The 12,238-nt window shown below is 39.3% G+C and overlaps 1 long non-coding RNA gene across 2 annotated transcripts in view; it reads right to left on the bottom strand.

Annotated features, from left to right (window-relative positions):
• The window catches only part of LOC105492516 (uncharacterized), a 241,312-nt gene that overhangs the window by 139,596 nt on the left and 89,478 nt on the right, over positions 1-12,238 (bottom strand). For both annotated transcript variants that reach the window (XR_011609688.1, XR_011609687.1), the window contains exons 3-5: positions 8,463-8,759; positions 4,289-4,468; positions 1,455-1,562 (exon numbers count right to left, since the gene is read on the bottom strand). This is a non-coding gene — a long non-coding RNA (uncharacterized lncRNA). The remainder of the gene's footprint in view (positions 1-1,454; positions 1,563-4,288; positions 4,469-8,462; positions 8,760-12,238) is intronic.

The following is a 12,238-nucleotide window of genomic DNA, read 5'->3' as shown; positions in this document are numbered from 1 at the left end:
CAGAAGATTCCAAATAATTTTTGTAGATTCTCCCTCTCCAAGATGTGGGGCTTAACATTCTCTTTCCTACCCTCATTGAGTGTGGGCTGCTCTTTCAGAAAATAGTGTTTAGAAAGGTAGGCAGGTGGGGTTACTTTGTAGTGAAGAGAACTGGTAACACTGTTTCAGCCAGATTATTCAGTTTTACATCACTTTAAGCCACATTGATAGTGTGTGCCCTTGATATGATGCAATGAGAATGACATTTGACCTCTATGGTCTTCCTCCCCCAAATCCACAACCTAAGTCTATCCATGTGGAGGGGCATTCTGGAAAATAAGCACTACTCAAAACTGTCAAGGTCATTAAAAACAAGAAATGCCTGAGAAACTACCACTGTCCAAAGGAGGCCGAGGAGACATGACAACTGAATGTAATACGGTGTTCTAGATGGGATCCTGGAACAGGATCAAAGGACATTAGGTAAAAACTAGCAATTTCCAAATAAATTTGGACTTAACTTAGTTAATAGAAATATAACTGGAATGTAATAGTCTTGTTTCCTTAGTTGTGATAATTGTTCTGTAATAATGTAAGATGATAAAAATAGGGGCAACTAGGTAAGGAGTATACAAAAACTGTACAATTTTTGCGACATTCTGGAAGTCTGAAGTTATTCTAAAATTAAAAATTAAAGAAACATTACTCATGGTAACATAAAAGTTACCCACACTTTGATGAAATAATGTGAAGAATGAGAACATGGAGAAGGCAGTAGGCAGAGGTCCCTGTAGGGTTGTGAATGCCATCTGAGTGTGGAATTTATTATGGCTTTGTAAAAGATTGATGTGAGAGGGCAGATGCTTGTAGGGACCTGTCACTCATGTAGTCATCCAAATGAGAATTCCTTATCCAAATCCACATTTGTAGAGTGAGATGAACAGAAGAGACAACCTGGTGACCAACTGGTTAAAGCAGAGAAGGGAAAGGAGACTTCTCAGAAGGATCCAAGATTTCTCTTTGAGTGATTGAGCAGGAAGTGGTGTTCTTCCTGAGTCAGAGGCCACAGGGGAGCCAATATAAAAATTCAATGCCAAAATACCTCTTTAGAACTGGGGATGAGAAAGCTAAGAGGACATTTTCAGTTCTCAGAAGGCAACCAGAAGTCAAAACGTGCTGTCTTTCATGCTTCTTGCCTATACGCCTCCATTGCATTCATGCACCCACAGTCCACGTCTACCCAGTCTCTGTCTCCTCTCTTTTGAAGTGTGCCCTCAGCTATATATTAAGTTTGAAAATCTTGATAAATTATTTCATGTTAAGGGAGGAAATGGTGCAATGTGTTAATAGTATTGTTTGAAACATATTCAACTTTAAACAAAATAGGCAGATAGGAATAAGGAAGAAGCTGGGAGTGGATGGGGATGAAACCCCTAGGTTGGTGCTGATTAGCAGGAGAGCTGTGTACTTCCTACCTGAGGATGTGATGAAGAGGTCCCCTTAGGGCAGAAATTTCACCATCAAAGTAGCAGTCCAAATGGGAAAGGATCCAACTGCTGCTCAGAAACAGGAATATCAGTCAGCTGGAGTAGTAGAATGAGCAAAAGAAAAAGGCCTTAAATAGGTCTGATGAAAGTCCCATTGGGGAAAAAAAAAAAAGAAAAGCTAAATGTAATTAGATTAAAAATATATTTTGCATGCATTCATCTCACAAATATTTGTTGTGCACCCTGTACATATGTCATGCTCCATTTTAGGATGTTTGGTAGGACAGTGAGTTGAACAGATACAGTTCCTTCTGTGATAGAGCTTAAATTCCAGTGGCATGACAGAGATAATATACAAGTAAATAAAAATAATAAGTTCTGGTTTTGAAAGTGCTCTGAAGAAATTATCAGGGTGATTATCTGGGCTGAAACCCGATAAGAACAAAGCAGCTCTTCAAACAAAAGGGGCAAAAAGCATACAGTCTTTTCATTCAATACTTCAGTCAGAGACAGAATGACCTTATTTAAGCCTCATAACTTACATTATTACATGAAATGAACCCAAAATGTAAATGTTGTGGCTACCTCCATTTTATGCTTTTGAAAATGGGAATTAAACATTAAGTAACTTGCACACTACTTGCTCTGAGCTGAAGTCCTAACCCCAGTGCCTCAGAATGTGACTGCATTTGGAGACAGGATCTTTAAGAAGGTGATTAAGTTAAAATAAGTTCATTAAGATGGGCCCGAATCTAATCTGACTGGTCTCCTGGTAAGAAGAGGGAATTTGAAATACAGAGTCTAACCACAAAGAAGCATGAGGGATATGCACGCATGGAGAGAAGACCAAGTGGGGACACAGTGAAACAGTGGCCATCTGCAAGCTAAGAAGAGAGGCCTCAGGAGAAACTCGTCCTACCTAATCCTTGCTCTTGGATTTCCAGCCTCTATACCTGTGAGAAGATACATTTCAGTTGTTTAAGCGACCCAGTTGGTGGTGTTTTGTTTTATGGCAGTCCTAGTAAACTGATATACTACTTAATATGGTGACATGTGAACTAAAATCAGGCATATTTACTATGATTAGAATTACTATCACTTATAGGATCTCCAAAGGAGCCTTTTTTCTTTTTTTTTCTTTTTTGACACGGAGTTTCGCTCTTGTTTCTCAGGCTGGAGGGCAATGGCACAGTCTCAGCTCACTGCGACCTCCACCTCCCGGGTTCAAGCAATTCTCCTGCCTCAGCCTACCAAGTAGCTGGGATTACAGGCGTGTGCCACCACGCCTGGTCAATTTTTGTACTTTTAATAGATACGGGGTTTCACCATGTTGGCCAGACTGGTCTTAAACTCCTTATCTCGAGTGATCTGCCCGCCTCAGCCTCCCAATGTGCTGGGATTACAGGTGTGAGCCATCGCGCCTGGCCACAGGAGCCATTTTTATTTATTTTTATTTTTTAAAGAAATCCCAAGGGGAATGCATGTTCTCACAGGATCATTCCAAATACAATGTACAGCAGACATAGGGGAAGACATATTCAGAAAATAAAGCCATAATGGTGGAACATCAGACACATCTGTATGATGCCGTCTCTATAACAGGTCTGGTGGTAGTGGTGGGAGACTCAGTGTGAGTCAGGAACAAGTATATTTGTTGGGGTGGAGTGGGGTTGAGCTCTAGAGTCAAATTTCTTGGAGTCAAATACAGGTTCTCCTACTTACTAGCTGTATTATCACGGGGAATTTGTTTCTAAATTTCCTTAATTTCTCATCTGCAAACCAGCTCACAGGGTGGGAATGACATTTATGAACAGGTGTAAAACACAATCACAATATCTGATTAACTGTAAACACTCAATACATGTTATGTGATGACATTTATGAAGCAACTACCTGTACCTATTCCTGGAGACCAGGGATGGGGATGGGGATGGGGGTTGTTTTGTTTTGTTCATTTCTGTATCTTCAGGACTTACTTAGTAGGTCACGAAGAAATAACTGTTGAATTATTCCTATATAAACTCCACTGAGAGACCACTCAGAAAATGTATTTTTAAAAATGGGGCCTAAAAATTAGGAGGGTCCGGGAAAGACGACAGGCGGTGGTTCAGTAGTCCCCAACCTCTTGTTACTGTGGTATCTCTTTTCCCTTGATCTAAAATCCCACCTGGAGCCAGTCATTGTGGGGCTCCGGCTGTGGTTGCTGGTGGTGCCCTGGTTAAATAGAGAAGGCTGTGTGGAGAGTGATCTGAACATGTGTCATCAACATGTGTCCCAGGCAACAGACTTTTCTCTTGTGATCTGTCTTTCTTGGGAAATGAGAAAGAAACAAAGCAGTGAAGACTGTAAGGCCATAAGGACGCTATCAACTTTCCAATATTATCCCTTCAGGCAGAGAACACTATTCTTTCCAGCAAAGACAGTTTCTGCAGTTTCACAAAGCTTTACGACCACAGACTGAGCATCCTTTGAGGGTAGATATAACACTATCTTTTAGACCATGGAGCCATCTGAAGAGACAAAAAAAAAATCTTCAGACCAAAGGCACATGCTAGCTAATTGCTGAAAGCCTGGGAGAGCCAGCGAGGGGATTCACAGACTCAGGTCTGGCAAGTGTTTCATAAGAGTTGGTGCTGGGGGTAAAGAAATCGTGATCACCTTGAGAAAGTGCTGCTGCCAAAGATGTTCTGGTTCTCTGATGATTAACAGGGTTATTATGTATCCCTTTTGTGATTACCCTTGAATATATGACAAGGATCCTTTGTCATCCATAGAAACACTGTTTTTACATTCCAGTGAGAACAGAAGAAAGGTTTAATTACCATCCATGGCATCTGCTTATTTGAGTCGTCTTATGAGTAATCACATAGACCAACATATCCAGATGGCCAGGCTCTCTTCCTTTCCCTGCCTTCCTCTTCCTTTCTCACCATGAAAGGCATTCTGTTGTATATCCAGAAAAGTCACTTACTGAAAGATGACTGAGATGTGACTCCAAATGCCTGGTATAATATGGAAAAATAAATCCCAGTAACAGGAGAACACACAATACTTATGCAGATCAATTGGTGGACATTTGCCTTATGACTAATTAAGCAGTTTTTTGACTTGGGGCAAAATCATCCCTCTTCCACAAAGTAAATACTTGGTTTACCCATGTGCACATCAGAGGTAGGAGGGGGTCTGATTTAGTTATTGAAAAATTACTTCTGATATAAAGTAATTTTGCAGATAGCTCCTCCTTTAGGACCCAAATTACCACAATAGGTACAAAAGTTTTAATAATTTATATTAATACAGAAGAACATATCTTGAGCTGTTATCTAAATAGCACACAGGTCAAAACATGTTATTTGATGCCCTTCTCACAAGGTGAAGGGGTTTTCCACGATTAAATATATTTAGTAAACACTGCATACTACATATTTCCTACAGATGCACAGTAAGACCCAGACATTTTAGAGTAATTGGTTTAAACCTTCTCAATATATGTCCACAAACTTTTTGACCTTGGAACAATTTTTATTGTTTTTATGAAAGTCCTGCAAAACGCTGGCTTTGTGGAGATCATTCAGGGAAGACTGCCTTGCTCACTTAAGCTTACTTCTATAGACCCCCAAGATGTACTTTTCTTTATCATGGCGCATTTCAAACCTGATTATTTAGAAATACACCTTCCTCCTTTCGATCAACATTCTGCATCCCAAACTAGTCACAGGGCTGAGGGCATCAATGCATCTACCCAAATGGTCTAGAGGAATTAGCCTCCCTTCTAGCCAGAGAGGTATTTTATGGCTTCCAAAGTAATAAGGTGGCCTATTCTCAATGCAGCACCAATAACAGCAGTTGCTTCCCACATAGACTAAAGATTAACAACAGGACTTGGGTGGATTTATAGGGCAGGTTATTACACCCTGAAAATAAGAAGGTGTTACTAATTCTCTTTCCCTTGATTTAATAGACTGACAGCTCCTGGGCTCCAGGGAGCTTCATGAGACAAATAACTCTCCAAATAAACCACCTGGGAGTGGGAGAGCTCAGAGGTGACTCTGCTCTCTCTGTGACCTATGACTGCTCACTGATGCAAAAGGACAGCAGCCAAAACACCTGCTATCTCTAAGTATGTGCAATAAACATCAGCCATCAACCCCAGAGGATTTGTGGATGGACACCTGGACTGTTCACCCCTCAGGCACACCCCCACACTCATGACACTCTCCTGGGACTAATTATAGTCACTGACAATCTGTCTCTATCCCAAGACCAGTCCATAATGTCAGAAACTACTTGCACCCTTAACCTCTCCCTTCTCACCTTTAGGTGGGACCACAGTGATGTACAAGTCTCAAGACATGAGAAATGACCTGAGTTCTACAGTTTGGGGTTGAAGACCCTACTTCAACGTGTCTCTCTCTATTGTGTCAGCATTGAAATTTCAGTTCAGATTTTAGGGTTCCAATTTTCCACTTGTCCAAGAGAGGAGTTAATCATCTGAGTAGGAAACTGCCTGCATGATACATGTTGAAAAAATTCTGAAGGGGTCTCTGCCACCCAAATAATTACGTTATGCCCCTGAGCAACCTAAAATATCTCAGTTGGATATTAATCCTAAAGACATCAGATTAAGGTGGTAACAGACTTTTCTGAAGTAAATTCTAGAAGATACTCTCATAACAGAGTAATTCTTGGGCATCTGATAATGGTTATAACGGTTGTTATAACCTAGTACTTGATTTCCAGAGTTACAGAAGATGCAGAGCATTATATTGATCAAGTTCAAGTTTCCAAATAGATTCTTGGGGAAAACATACATTGTGCTGTTAAAACTAGCTCCTCCTTGGGCGGTAACTATTACATCCTCTTCATCCTGCCCTGGGGTCTTGATCATGCAGTAATGTATAAATCAGGGCATTTTATCTATCCAGATGGATTTGAGAGGCAGGAGAATATAGTGTAGTAGTTAGAAAAAGACAACAGGGAGACTACCTGAACTTAATTCTGATTCTGACACTTGCAAAAACGAGAATCACTTAGGTGCTCAACCTTTCTCAGTGCTCTCATCTGTTACATTCGTTAAAATTAAAAAGAAAAACATGTTAAGAACAATAATGCATCCTATTTTATGTTTTCTAATAGAATTTGATAAACTACTATAAAGTGCATGGAACAGTGTCTAAAATATACTAAACCATCAATAAATGCTAATTTCCTGGTGTTTAGGCCTAATTTAACCCTTTTTTCCTCTTCAAATTTTAAGTTCTGGGGTACAAGTGCAGGATGTGCAGGTCTGGTACATAGGTAAATGTGGGCCCTGGGGGTTTTCTGCAGATATCAACCCATCACCTAGATATTAAGCCCAGCATCCATTAGCTATTCTTCCTCATGGTCTTCCTCCCGCCACCTCCCAACAGGCCCCAGTGTGTGTTGTTCCCCCAGTGTGTCCATGTGTTCTCATTGTTCAGCTTCCACTTATAAGTGAGAACATGTGGTGTTTGTTTTTCTGTTTCTGCATTAGGTTGCTGAGGAAAACCGCTTCCAGTTCCATCCATGTCACTGCAAAAGTCATGATCTCGTTCTTTTTATGCCTGCATAGTATTCCATGCTGTTTATGTACCACATTTACTTTATGCAGTCTATCACTGATGGGCATTTGGGCTGATTCCATGTTTTTGCTATCGTGAATAGCGCTGCAATGAACATATGCATGATTACTAGGTATATACTTTTGGGTATATACCCAGTAATGAGATTGTTGGGTCAAATGTTATTTCTGTTTCTAGATCTTTGAGGAATCACCACACTGTCTTCCACAATGGTTGAACTAATTTACCATCCCACCAATAGCCAGAATCTGTGACAGTAACCAAAACAGAATGGTACAGGTATGATAACAGACACCAAGACCAATGGAACAGATCAGGGAACTCAGAGATAAGACTGCACACCTAAAACCATCTGATCTTTGGCAAACCTGACAAAAACAAATAATTGGAAGAGGATTCCCTATGTAATAAATGGTGCTAGAAGAACTGACTGGCCATATGCAGAAAATTGAAACTGGACCCCTTTCTTACATCTTATACAAAAATTAACTCAAGATGGATTAAAGACTTAAATGTGAAACCTAAAACTATAAGAACTCTAGAAGAAAACCTAGGCAATACCATTCAGGAAATAGGCAAGGGCAAAGATTTCATGATGAAAACACCAAAGGCAATAGGAACAAAAGCAAAAATTGACAAATAGGATCTAATTAAACTAAAGAGCTTCTGCATAGCAAATGAAACAATCATCAGCGCGAACAGATAACCTATAGAATGGGAGAAAATTTTTGTAATCTATCCATCTGACAAAGGTCTAATATCCAGAGTCTATGAGGAATGTAAACAAATTTACCAGAAAAAAAAACAACCCATTAAAAAGTAGGCAAAGGACATGAACACTTCTCAAAAGAAGACATTCATGCGGCCAACGAACATATGAAAAGAAAACTTGACACTACTGATCATTAGAGAAATGTAAATCAAAACCACGATGAGATGCCATCTCTTGCCAGTCGTTATGGTGATTATTAAAAAGCCTAATTTAACTCTTTAAAAGTCCCATTGAACTAGGTATCATGATGTCCAAACTATAAAGATTTAGAAACTTAGGCACGTCGTCACTGTTTCAAGGTTACACAGCCAAATAGTAGAGCTAAGCTTCAAATCTATTTCCTGTAACTCTGAAAACTCCTGCTTTTATCCACCACACTAAACTGTATCCTTTCAAATCCTACTGCACTTGATGGCTGCAATACATTGTATTTCTAATTCTCCTCTAATTTTTCAACAACTTCATTAATTAATTTCTGGTTACACAGATTCTACAAACCATATATACTTAGTGATACTGTATTATTAATTAGAGGAGTGAGTTAGGAGCTAAGAAGTTTGGCTGTGCCTATCAAAGATTCTATCATGGTAAATGCAGATTCCTTCCTTCTTTCTTACCTACCTATGTGGTCACATGACAGTGCTTTTTTCAGATCTTGTATTGCTGGGTGACAGCTTCTGTGCTTTGAAATCCATTGCTGCATTTGTACCAAGGTTGTTTGCTCTTTCTGTTCCTAAGATGCATAGGATTCTTTTCATGGTTTTGGCTCAGGAACATCCACCCCAGTGGCCTTGGTTAACCTTCATCAGAACTGCACAACTCTCCGAGCACCCTTCCCATTTTCTTTCACCAGCAGTTTTTTTCTAATTCATTTCTTGACTATTTAATTCCATTTCGGTATCTGCTTTTTTTGGCAACCTGGATGAACACACAGTTGAATTCTATAATAAATTGCAAGGCACCTTTCATTCTACTTTAATTCTCATCTTAGTATTCCAGATGTCCATTAGTCTTTCAAGATAGTCCTGTGAACACTATATTGTCCTCTGGAGATAACTACCACAGCCTCTTCATTCTCCCAGTCATGATCGTGCATTAATAGAGAAATCATGGCATTTTATCTGCCAGAATATATTTAAGAGGGGCCTCCACTGCCCAAACTAAAAATCAACTGTATATACATTTTAGATGTCAATAAAACCATGTAGCATTGAAGTAACTGTTTTCTAAAGAAAGGAAGAAAAGTGAGGAAGGGAAGAAAAAACATATAATTTTTCAGTATCTACTATGTACCAGGCATGGTGCTGTGACAGGTCATCTTTATTTCAGTTTCAAATAATCTTATGATTCAGATTTATATATGAGGGTCAAAAAGGTGGTTAAGCATAATGTGATAAACCTAAGGATCACAGACAGAGGTTGAAGAACCCAAATTTCAATTCTCGTTACTCAAGTCTTGGGCTCTTTTTTGTACATCATAAAGACTCTCAGAAAGATAGTAATCTTCACTGCGTTTTAGAGATATTTTCAAGATACATATAAACATATTTATTTGAATGCACACACACACTGAGACACACCTATATGTGCATACATTGAAACCCACCTGTACAGGTACATACAAGCACACAGACATATAAAGTAAAATATATACATAAGCATATGCATATATGTATATAAATACCTAGTAGATATAGACATAGGTATAGAAACACACATACAGATTCTGCATGATTTTCTGGCATAAAGAACTTAATTTATTCAAAACCATAACATATTATCATCAGGTGTTTTTGTTACAATGAAATTATCTGTTCCTCCCACATAAAGATTTTAACATGTGGATGAATGAAGATGTCAATGAAGACAAAGCATCAATAGTGCCTAGTAGGATTCTGATCTATATTTGAACTCCATTTAATTCTCCTAGTGCCCTTATATGTATGAGTTAAGAGCGGATCAGTTGCCTGTAAATAGCACAGGAAACAAATAGCTCATCATAGAAAACTGACATTCTACTGTTTAGTCTTGCCAAACCTGTTCTGGTCTCTGATAATGCAAGTAGGCTTATTAGCAGTAAGCAGATGGGATGTCCAATAATTTTAGAAGGGAATATCAAAGGATATTTTTTGTCATAAATGTCTCCATTTGTGAAATTCTCTATGCACAATTATAACGAAGGTAGAACTGGTTCTAATAACAATAGCTTGCACTAAAAAGTGTCCACTACATGCCTGAAATAGTACTGAGTGCTTTGCATATGCTATTTTTTATTTCATCACAATATGTCCAAAGTTTCATTGCTAATAAGTGGTTGATCTTAGGTCTGTCTGTCCAAAAGCACATACAGGTCACAAACTTGCCTCCGAGGCACTGCCACCTCTTACTGCTGTTTTCAACAACCCACTTTCGATATCATCTCCAGTTTCTTAATTAACATTGGTGACTCCCCACTAGTCTACAAACATACATGTGCACACACACACACATACTATCAGTCTCATCATTTTTGTATTATTCTTAACATGCATAAATGTCCCAAATTTCCAAAAGGATCATCCATCTTCCTCTATGAATAAACAACCAGACTCATTGCACCTTCTATTTCCTACAGGGCAGCATCCATCACACAATAATGGCAACAGACCAGCTGGAGGCTGCCTTGGTGGATGCCCGCTCCCTAGAAAAGTAACTCACAGGCTATGTGTGAGTGCCCTCTATCGCTGAGTGAGCTCGCCTTCCCAGCATGCTTGGAAATAGGCCAATATTTGTTTTTTTCACTAGGGATCTCCAGCTGTGGGTGTGATCAAGCCATTGGAACGTAGATTAAAACATTAGTTGCACCCAGGTAAGATACTTTTGAAATAACGAAAATGCCAAACTATTTATTTTCGCAATCAACTGTGAAATCAATGTCCCAAATTTCCAAGAGGATCACCCGTATTCCTCTATGAATAAATAACCAGAATCATTGCACCTTCTATTTCCTACAAGGCAGCACCCATGACACAATAATGGCAACAGACCAGCCGGAGGCTGCCATGGTTGGTGCCAGCTCCCTCGAAAAGTAACTCGCAGGCTATGTGTGAGCGCCCTCCATTGCTGAGTGAGCTCCCCTTCCCCAGCCCTATTTATTTTCACAGTTGACTGGGAGGTACACCCATCTTTGAATTGACAAGTTGGTGACTAAATGTCATGACCCCTATATACAACTAAAAAGGAAAGCGTGAGGTGTGGCTAGTATTCTGTACATAGGGGCAGCAAGTACAGATTTGGAGTCTTTTGGGGAAGAGGATGTAAGACTGGAAAGAAAGGAGAAGGAAATTATCATTAATTGAGCACCTACTATTTAACCAGGTTTCACACCTAATTTTAGTTCATCTTTACAATACTTCATCCACTCATTCATTCATTCATCAACCATCTTCTTGGTGCTATAACACTGTTCTAGGTACTGGACATTTAATTGAGAAAAGAGACAGAAAAATTATATGTCTCCTGGGAGCTTATATTCAGGGAGACAGGGAGAAAGAAAAATAAATAAACAAGATGATTCTGAAGAGCAAGAAGTTTGATAAAAACAATAGAGTAGAGTATCATGCAAGAGTGGAGTTATAAGGGGAGTTTCTTTTTATCCCATGGTCAGGGAAGGCACTTCTGAGGAGAGGTTGCTTTAGTGTATATTTGAGGAATGAGAAGCTGGCAGCCCCCATGTGACATTCTGGGGGAGTAATGATCCCAGCGGAAGGATCAGCACAGGAAAAGATGCTGGCTGTGGAAATCACAGAAGACTACTGAAGAAGAGCGCTGGGATGAAGGAGAAATTTCACTGGCTTAAGGAGGACATTCACTGGCAAAATAAATTGTATTGTAATCTAAAGGTGATGGAAACCCATTGGAAGTTTTCACAAAGAGAGAGTAGTGAGATTTGACTAGGATATATTAAAATCACTTCAGCAATTACATGGGAATGGATTGTAGGAGACTAGCCTATTTATACATAATGAAATGTGCACAGAAACCAAGTGGCATTTTGAAAGTCACACAGATTTTAAAAAGTAGAGGTGGGATTTAAATCTAGGAATTTCTTGACTCTATAAGCAAAGGAGATATTATCTCATTTGAGGTTGTTTCCAGTGTACCAAACTGCAACCTTGAACTATCAATCCAATGTGATGAACTGATTTCTTTGCCTATTGAAGGCATTGGTCAAAGTTTATGAAAGTTTGGTTTTGTTTATTTGGTGGAGGGCATTGGGCACTGTGGAACTGCAGTCAACACCCTCAACTTACTGCAAGACATTTCTTTTCAATGCTATTTAGCTACTAATACCTGTTAGATCCCACTATTAGATTCCATTGTTAGATTTTGCACACAACCAATCTCTCCACTTTTAT

The sequence above is a fragment of the Macaca nemestrina genome, chromosome 11, assembly GCF_043159975.1.
Source record: "Macaca nemestrina isolate mMacNem1 chromosome 11, mMacNem.hap1, whole genome shotgun sequence".
NCBI classification, from domain to species: domain Eukaryota; kingdom Metazoa; phylum Chordata; class Mammalia; order Primates; family Cercopithecidae; genus Macaca; species Macaca nemestrina.
Note: the sequence above shows the minus strand (reverse complement) of the source record. Positions and strands in the feature narration are given on the sequence as shown.